Here is a 10,297-nt window from a genome sequence, read left to right on the forward strand (position 1 = left end):
TGGATCTGTACGTTCCAAACGCCGCAAATCCAAGACATGCAACGACGACTTCGCCACAAAAGTCAATATCCACTTGTTTTGTTCTTTTGAATTTCTTCGACCATTACATTAGATTTAGTCTATTTTCATTATAAAGAGGAACAAGATAAAGATAAGTAAAATGAAAGGAAACGTAAATATCAGTAATGTAGGTTGCAGATGATAAAAATTCATATAAATAGTACTACATAACTTATAAATTCAACTTTCGTTGAATTTTTATCAGAGACGTTTTAATTAAATTACCTAGAGATATTATGTCTTCATATATATGTATATATATGCTATATTAAATGAAAATTAAACTGCTAAAGTTAATTAACAAGATTTGAAACAATGTATTTACACCGCATTGATAGGATTAATAGGTATTTATTTAATTAATTAAACCACATAGAGCACATATTTATGCGTTGGCAGTTCTAAAACAATGCTAACTGAATACAAATCATAAGTTAATAACAAGATTTGAAAAATGTATTAAGACCGAATCGATAGAATTTTAAAGAAATACAATCTTATTAAACAAGCATTAATTATTGAATCCAAAGGTTGGGGGAAAATTTTCAAATAATTAAAACAAAGTTAGTACAATTATGACAAACGTGTGGACGCAGCACAAGCACCCTTTGATTTGTGCCCAAAAACCGAGCGTCAATAGGTCGGTCACAAAACCAGGCGAAGTCGAACCAGCCAAGATAAATAATCCAACAACACGCTTGGGCATGCGCTTATTTGCCAATGTATTGCAAACATATAGAAGTACCTTATAAGGCTGTGATTGCTAAGTGCGTTGGATTATTAAATTGTATATTAGGGATATTCACGATATTGTGTTAAATGTAAAATGTTTTACCATGTTAAATGTTATAAGTATAGCATTGTGAGCATCCCTATTTAAAGTCACGTTAAATGGTAAATGTATAAGGGCTCCTAGTGGATTTCCTGAGCAGCTTGTTTTATAACCTTTCCTTCCAAAACTTCATGTTATTGTTTACTTCTTAGTTTTGATTACTGTAATTTATAACAACATGCCTAAAATAAGTGAAAGCAGATGTGTAAAAGTCAGGATACTGATTGTCTTTTTTAAAAAGTCCAAAACACAAGACATAAGAGAAAAAAACTCAAACTACGAGTAAGTAACCTAATACAACAAATAAAACGGTAACAAGCTCGGCTGGTCTGTTTCGTGACGTCATTGATCACGTGTCGTCACAAATCCAGTAACAAACTCTCAGTCTTGATACATGTTATATCGTTTTAACATGGTAAAAGAAGGAAATATTTCTCCATTTAACATAAGTTTTTCCATTTAACATGTTAAACTAAAGATTATGAATAGTAAATAGTTATGAATAAACTTAAAAAAACAGGAAATTTTAAATAATACTTCAACATTTTAGGATCAATAGCATAATTTAGTTTATAAAATATTGAAATATTAATGAATGTAGCGCAATATGGGGGCTAGATTAGAGACCAACCTGTGAATGGATTAAAATATTTGCATCCGTTTATTTTGGGACAAAAATTGAATATAAAGAGAAATATCATGTTTCTTTGTACGATGGTCAATATTGCTTCTGCATTTAGTTAAATCAGAATTGAATTGAACTCAATACGTCTATATTGCAATCTGGAGTTACTGGCCGAATACCCCTGCCAGTACCTGATCCGAACCTGCCAGCAGCACCGAACCCCAGCTGCTGCTATATAATCACAGCAGGTGCTGTATTCCGACCTAATAGAATTAACGTTGTGTAAAAAATGGCCCCTAGGAGGCTGTAATAGAATTCTCCAACTGTAATAAGCAGTTTTTTACTCCTTTTATCGCCGCCAATGGCAGCTATTCAATATTATTAAAGGTCACTCCCCATAGGAGTGAGCGTATTTATATCCCAGCATTGTTTATGTCCTTCAAAGAATGAATGGCTCTCAGAAATGAGAAAATAAATGTTTTTCATATAATTCTAAAATCGTAAAATCGTGTCAATGTCTTTCAAATATGTTTTTATTTATTTTTTTAAAGTGCGATCATTTGTAAAAAAAAAAAAACATGCAAAAAATTGATCCATTCAAACAACTAACAACACATAGACGAAGAAAAAAATATCTGCCTGCCGAGGTGAGTGCACATTTTAAACTGCAACACATAAATAACAAAACAAAAAAAAAAAAAATAAGTTATGTACTTTCATAAAATCAACAAGTCAATACAACAATATGGTATTTATGTTATAAAAGAAATAAAACAATAATATCAACTTGTAACAAATTGTGGTATGAAATTGACTTCTAACATGTTAACCTACTGAGCTTTTTCCAGTGTAGCCTGTCATACATAATTGCTAAGAGTTCTCCAATTAGAACCTTTTAATAAACTGCGTAATTGTTCTGAAGAGCAGGTTCACTGCTCAAAATATTTTATCTATCATACATTCTTGGTCTTACACTTAAATTGTAGTAATTAAGTCCAATTGAATTGTAGTCCACTTTACACCGGAAAATCGACTGCATCAATACCAAATAAAAATTATATTTTAAATAGGTTTTATTCTATTTAAAGGACGCTAAAAACGATTCTGATTTGATTTTTTCTAAAAAAAAAAAAAAAAAATATTTTTCGGTCACTATAAAAATTCATATTTAGGAGTTTTTTGGGAAGCAAAAATTAACTTTATTTCTACTTAAGAAAAAATTAATCTCACTTAGCTACGTGAGTAGGTTGAGATAATTTCAATACTGTGCTGTTATTATGGCTTGGTCTGGTTGTAATGAACCAATAGATTTCGATTTTTTTTCGAAAACTGTTTCAAAATTACCAAAAAAACCTTTTTTGGTATCCATAGCTGGTAGCGTCTTTTAGATTTTGCAATTTTATGTATACTTAAACTCATTTTAGACGAAATATTTTTCTTATTGTGCAAAAAAAAATCAATGATATACAATATAAAAACGTTTGTGTCATTTCAGAGCTAAGGCAGAAATGATAATATATAAATTCCCCAAAATTATGTAAAACAATTTGCTTCTCATCTCGTGCGTATTTGTTATAACAATCGGACATGTGTCTGCTATTTCATAAAGCTACACGTTTGCCAAACAGTGGTGGTTGGCCCGAATTTGCGGCCGACTCCACGGGTGTCAGTTTTTGGGGACAAATTTAGGTTAGTTTTCATTTTGCAACATTTTTGTTTTAATGCCAACTACCAATTGATGAATATTGTTGCTACCCGTGTTATAATTAATTTAAGAGTTTCCCCAACCTTTGGATTCAATAATCAACTCAGGTTTAAGATTGTATATTTTAAAATTATATCGATTCAGTGTAAGTACATTGTTTTAAATCTCGTGACTAACATTAGCAGTTTATTTTAAGTATAATTATGCATTAATGAAGACCTTCCATGTCTAGATAATTGGATTAAAGTGTTTCCAATAAAAGTTTTAGAATGAGAGTTGGATTTATAGGTTATGTAGTACTATTTATATGACTTTCTATCATCTACAACTTACATTCCCGATATTTACCTTTTCTTTCATTTCGCCTATATTTATGTTCTATTTCTTTATAATGGCAATAGAATAAATCGAATGTAATAGCTGAAAAAAATCAAAATCGTCGTTTGTTGCTTCCATTGTTTACCAAGTGTTTGTACAAGTCGTGTAGATTTGCGGCCATTAGCAAAAGTGTTAAACCAGCATATTAAAGTACAAACTTATACTGTTCTGCTTATGGTTTTTAATTGATTCAATTTAACTAATTTATAAACAATGCTGGTCGGTATTTTTTACCTCCGATAATAATCGTCTATTCGTCCCATTTGAAAAAGTATCTATTACGGTTTCTTTATATTTAGTATACTTACGTTTATGGGTATACTATTTATGTATATTTATACTACTTATGTATAACTATACTACATATGTATTGTACTAACGAGAAAATTGTGGGGAACTTTTAATATTGATCCTGATAGCAACGATAAATTATAGGAAAAATGTTACCCTCAGTTGATACTGTAATTATATTTAGAATTGTATAGTATTGATTTCAAAATCAAAAGATTTTTTCTATTGACTTGAATAAATTCAATCGATAGTCTTTTAACTTCGGTTATATTCTGATTCTTGCATTTTTGTCTTTTTATCAAAATCCTGCGGTTTCTCTCGCTTATTTATCAGCCATATGTACAGCATATGTACAGCAACCCTACAGGGTTTGTCAGAAATAACTAGCAGCAGGAAATCGGTCTATAGTGTATAACAGTATTTTAATTACTGTTTTAATCATTACAGAAGAGAATGGGTGTTTATGATAATAGAAACGATCGTTGATAACAAATATGTAATTTGATTATTAGCGTATACTTTAACTTAGAAATGGCGAGTCCTGGTTTGAAGTATTGCCTTTGTATGTTGTATTTTTTTCTATATTCAGAAACCAATAATTTCTGAAACGCTGTTCATAACGTTTAATTCGTTGAAACAGTTTTTACCTTGTAGCATTTGATAATATTCATAGATGAATATCCTGAATCATTCTTCCACACCTGCTCCTATCGAAATGCTTTTATCCGGAAAGGTTTGATAAATAGAAGAGTTGACCTTCAGGCAGCAGCTGCCCAGGACTGGAGACTGGAGTAACTCCTGCTTCCAGTCAAAGCAAGCATCTTATCACCATTTTATAAGCAAACTGAGTATATTATGTTCATTTTACGACTCATTAACGGACATTTTGAGTATAATGAAACAATTTAGACTTAAGTATTTATAAAAATAAGGGACGATTGTATGTTTGAAAATTATCTCTATTTAATGAATAGGTGATAATAAAATTTATCAAGAAAAAATATTATTTTCGGCTGTACCGCGCCTTGCTTTCCATAAATAAATAGTTTTGGATACTATAAAAGATAAATAATTCTTGCTTGGATGTTGCAACTTCGAAGACCCTCTCTCCAAGTGCTTTTAACCGGAAAGGTTAAAATAGAAATTTCATTTCCAAACAGATAGAATTATTTAGTTATCTCGATGAATGCAATGATTAGAGAAGAAATAATCATCTTGGTTTTACGATGGAAAATTAATCAGTTTTTAATCTTTTCTCTACATAATTAAAATAATCTCCGATTTGACCGGTAACAACTGTCATAAGAGTCAATATATGAGAGTCAAATAAGAGTCAATGTATGAGGACCACTCTGAAATATTATAACTAGAAATTCTCTTATTAGTAGATCAGAAAAAAAGCCTAAAATCTACTCTTTATTGCAACTTTGTAGGTTGAGCCCAGTAGATAGATGGTTAAGTAGGTAGTAAGTTGGCCTAGTAGATTCTCAAACTTTTTTAAATCTCCTATGTGGGATCCCCATTAAAAATTGTTCGATAGTCGTGGACCCCTTTAATTTTTTACAAACAATCATGTATTTAGGAAATATTGCATGCTATGTTATTGTTAAATTTAAATAACAATCATAATGAGACATTTAGAAAAAGCCGACTCACACTTATATGCGGTTATGAATGGAATCAGGATTCTTTGCTACATCAGGTTAGATCGAAAGCGCTTTACAGTCCCCTAGGAGATTTAATATATGTGTTAAAATACATTTTATTACTAAAAAACATATTTGAATCCATTGAAATAAGATTTAATTAATTTAGGGCCGTCATGTGATTATTTGTAAGGGGCAGTGGTTGGGAGTACAGCCTGTGACCATTCTTAAATGAAACATTTTATTTTTGTTAACATTTCGGCCTACATTTTTGGCCTTCATCAGGGCTAAAAACAAAAGGACATAATATTATAATAAAGTAAAAAAAAAAATGTTAGTTGTCAGAGCCAGGTCCGAAACCGGGTTCTTGGAGTTAGTAGCAGAGAGCCACTAAACCACGCCATTTTCCCATAAATCTTAATTAAATTAACATAAAATAAATCAAAATCAATGGATATAGATCGCATGTAGTGAACGATCTCGTAAGTGACAATGAAAAATACTATTGTGCAACTCTTAGTTGAAAAAATAAGTCAGTACTTAATACTTGTAAAAAAAAAAAATATTTAGCGTGAAATTTATAATTTTAGATTCGCTGGTAGAATTACATATGGAGTCTATAGAGCATTACATAAAAAAACGGTTCATGGAGTTCCACTCCCAGTTACCGACAGTTAAAGGAATAGTGACCTACAACCACCTGGGAAACCCAACCTCAATCCGAAGACTGAAGTCCAGACTGCTGCAGGACATTCTGTTATAAATTTTAATAAATAGAAAATTAATTCATAGTCACTCTACCTCTGTTTTACTTATTATTATTACTCATTTTATTTATTCATTATTTTTTTCTCTCTTTTTCAAATTAACTTGTTTCTTTTTACTATTGGAGAGCAATTGTTTGTTTTATTTACGTGTACCAATATCATTATTTTTTGTTATTAATTTTACTTTCCTTTTTTATTAAGAAGCATTATTCTTATCTATTTATTTTATTATTTTTTTCTTTTAATAATAACATTGTATATAGTTAGGGATGTCTTTTGTACGAGACTATATCCCCCATAATCAACTGTTAAAAAATATATATATAATATAACGGTTATATCAACCATGTAAGGCCCACCAGTCCGATCTGGTATAAAATAAAATTTAGAAAAAAAAATAATAGATTCGCTGGTACACAATGGCCACGAACATATGGTAAGTAGATACGCCCCCATTTTTTTCTACATTGTGCGATACTACGATAGCATGGCTAAAGGGAGTGGTATATATCTCTACAAAATAAAATGGAAATCGGAATTATTTTATTCTTAACATTTAACCATTTAATTTAAAACCATTAAGTTGACAACTTTTAAAAATAATCATAACACATCTGGAAGTTGTTCTTACAAATTTCTTGATGCTTTTTCTGACAAAAAAATCTTGACAAATATTGAATTTTATTTTAGAGTTTGACACCCTACAAATGTTAATTTAATTATGTTAATAGATCAAAGTTGTTCATAAAACAATTTGAAGGGCCCTACCTATAATCTGAAGGGCCTCTATATCCTTAAGTGCCCGGGGTCACCACTATGTTGAAGTCGGCACTGAAAATAAGCTATAAGATATGGCTATGGTCATTATTTATTTCTTAAACACTCAAATTCTCAAGTGAGTTCAGTTACACAAAGATGACTCACTTCATTCAGCGTGATCAAAGATACAAAGAAAACATGCCAATTATTACTTAGCTCATAGCATTTCTATATATGTAATTTTTTCCACAAAATGACGCTATCGGTTTACTTTGTGCCGCTGCAATTGTCGATTCCTTAAGAAGAGAGTAATTCCTTTTATTGGACTGAAGATGCTTTCCATCTTTGCGTCACACACTTCTCTAAGGGACCTATTATCCTTGGTGGTGGAGTTTCCTCCTGACTTGTTTTCTTGTTCATTAAAGAATGGCTCCATTTTTTTTCTACCTCACTGGTTAGACCTGTGGTGAGTTTTACATTACAGCTACATGTTACACGAGAAAGATGATCATTGTCATACAGAGGCGGGCTCATGTTTCATTCTTGGCGGGTACACTAAGTCTAAAAAATGTAATTGTATGGCAAATTTGGTGGGTATTGGGCGTTGAATAAAGGCAAATTTTATTTTAAAAGTTGACAATGAGTAAACACATAACATGGACCAATTGACGAAGTAGCATTCTTTATTTTACTATTGTGATATAATTACATATTCCCTCAGTCGTTCTCAGCACTCCATTCTGACAGCCCTGACGAAAACGGAGCAAAACGTTGTTTTATAATTAATAGTTTTCTTTTACTATTTTGATACCTTTATTGACCGCCACCCGGACTATCTTCCTACAATGTAATATAATTAGAATTACAATAAACGTTTTAATTACAGCAACACAAATATATTACTCTGATAGGTAATGAAATCCATATACCACTTTTACGATCTGAAATGAGCCATTATGTTTAAGTAAATATTTTTATTTAAGTGATTTCAACCTAGTTTTTCCTATTAACATTAATGACGTTTTGCGTCCTTCAAGTGCTTTATCTAGCAAGCCACTTTTAAGAGATTAGAAATTTGTTGACTATCTTATCAGGGTACTTCATGAATTATAAATAAATATATATTTGAGTCATTTCAAAAGTTTTTCCGAACAGCTAGAAATCAACATTTTGTGAATTTATCTAGGTAAAACTACTACTCCTACGAAGATAAATATTATATATTACTTTATCGTACATTCAATAAGCCTTAATTTAATTGCTAATAGACATTTGTATGTCTAATATTTCCTGAAATATAGTTTTCTCAAAATTAATTTACAATTTAAAAGAAAAAATCCAAAATAAATTTCCTTATTTCGTCATTAAATGTTACTTTTTAGTTTATTACAAAGATTTAATGATGATTTTTTTTATGATTTGATGAGAAAGTAGGTATTATAAAGGTACACTTGACCAAATTAAAAACAAATAAGGTAGTACTTAAAAAGCTAGTTCGATTATCTATAACTAAAATTCTGTACATTATTGTGATAGAATTTATCATAAAGTGGCGATTGGTGAGCAAAGTTTCCAAATAAAAAAAAATTAGATTCTTACTCAACCATAGTTTTGAAAACACCCCTTGATCGAATTCTAATGTTATGATAGTCATTCGATGCAGAATTTAATGCTCCAAATGTTATACAATAAATTTTTTCAATTATGTAAGTTAGTTTTTGAGTCATGTTACATAAAATCTGAAAATTTCGATGTATTTTGAGAGTTGCACTTAAAGTTCACGAACAAAAAAAAACTTGGTTCCTTCTTGTTAAACTCAGAATATCGATTGAAATAGTCTCCAGCTTTATCTAAATTTTTTTCCAAGCATTTCCGATCTAATTTTACTGCCCTAGGCGTCTGTACGTCTAATGGTTCCTGAGAAATATTTTTTCATAAATCAAAATTTTGTCCGAACCACTAGAAATCAACATTTTGTGAATTAATCTTGGCAAATATCATGAATATTTCTACCCCTATAAATATGAACGTCATAAACTACTTAATAGTACATTTGAATAGCCTTAAATGAGTACTGATAGACATATTTATACGTACGTCTAATATTGCCTGAGTATAGTTCATCCAAAAAAAATTCACTAACAACTAATTTTTCGTTGGGAAATATTGCTTTTTAGCAAAGTTACTATCCTTTAAATGATGTTTTTGCAGGTTTTCTAGTGTTGGTAGTTTGAAAGTGTGGAAAAATTAATTTTTTTTTAAGTTTGAGACAACCACTATTTTTTATTCCCCCTCACTATAGTTGGCAGTTTGACTAATCAATTTTGACTGATAATTATACATAGTTTTAATTAAAGTAATAAAAATATGGTGTGAAATAACTTTTTATTTATTTATTTTTTTTTTTTTACGAGGGTCTTGTACTATTTGGTCCTTGCATATTCACCAGCATTGGAAAAAACGCAATATCTGACCTGAGAGTGGTATGGAGATAAAATCTTTGAAGGGTTATTTACTTGCCCTCATTATAAATTAAAAGTAATAAAAACATTTTTTTCATTAAACCTATCCTTTTTTTCTGATGTTTTAAAATTAAATATATTACGTCAATAATTTTAATTAATTAAAAAAAAAATAAATGGATATTGCATTTTTATTTTTAATCTTTTTAACAGTTTTTTAAGACAAACATTTTAAAAACTGTTAGCACAATTTCACTGTTTCTACTACTATTCTTTCTTTTACTCACGAATTACGAATCATTGCGAGGGTAAACATAAAATCATAGCATTTCTTATATGCAAAACAGTCCTGGAACTAAACATACTGCATTTAATTTATTAAAATTATTGTATATGGTGCATTTTTATCATTACCAAAAAAAACAACTATTTATTTAAGCTCAAAGAGTTATTTTATTTTAGATATATTGGCTTTTCCAGTTTACTTTATTTTATGGTTGGAGAAGTTTGTCGGGGGGTGAGGTCAGCAAAGAACAACATAAATAAAAAAAAACATATTTATTTATTTTATGCCGACGTTTCAACCTGAGTTTCAGGTCTTCATCAGGGCTATACTGACGTGTATGTAGATGGTTGTTATCACGTCGTTGGCCCCGTGTTAATGGATTCATAATGAGGTGTAGATAGTTGACCGTAGATTAATGATTGGAGAAGTTTGTCGGGGGGTGCGGTCAGCAAAGAACAACATAAATAAACAAAACCATATTTATTT

The sequence above is a fragment of the Halyomorpha halys genome, unplaced genomic scaffold (genome assembly GCF_000696795.3).
Source record: "Halyomorpha halys isolate HHAL.00 unplaced genomic scaffold, Hhal_1.1 Scaffold865.1, whole genome shotgun sequence".
NCBI classification, from domain to species: Eukaryota; Metazoa; Arthropoda; class Insecta; order Hemiptera; family Pentatomidae; genus Halyomorpha; species Halyomorpha halys.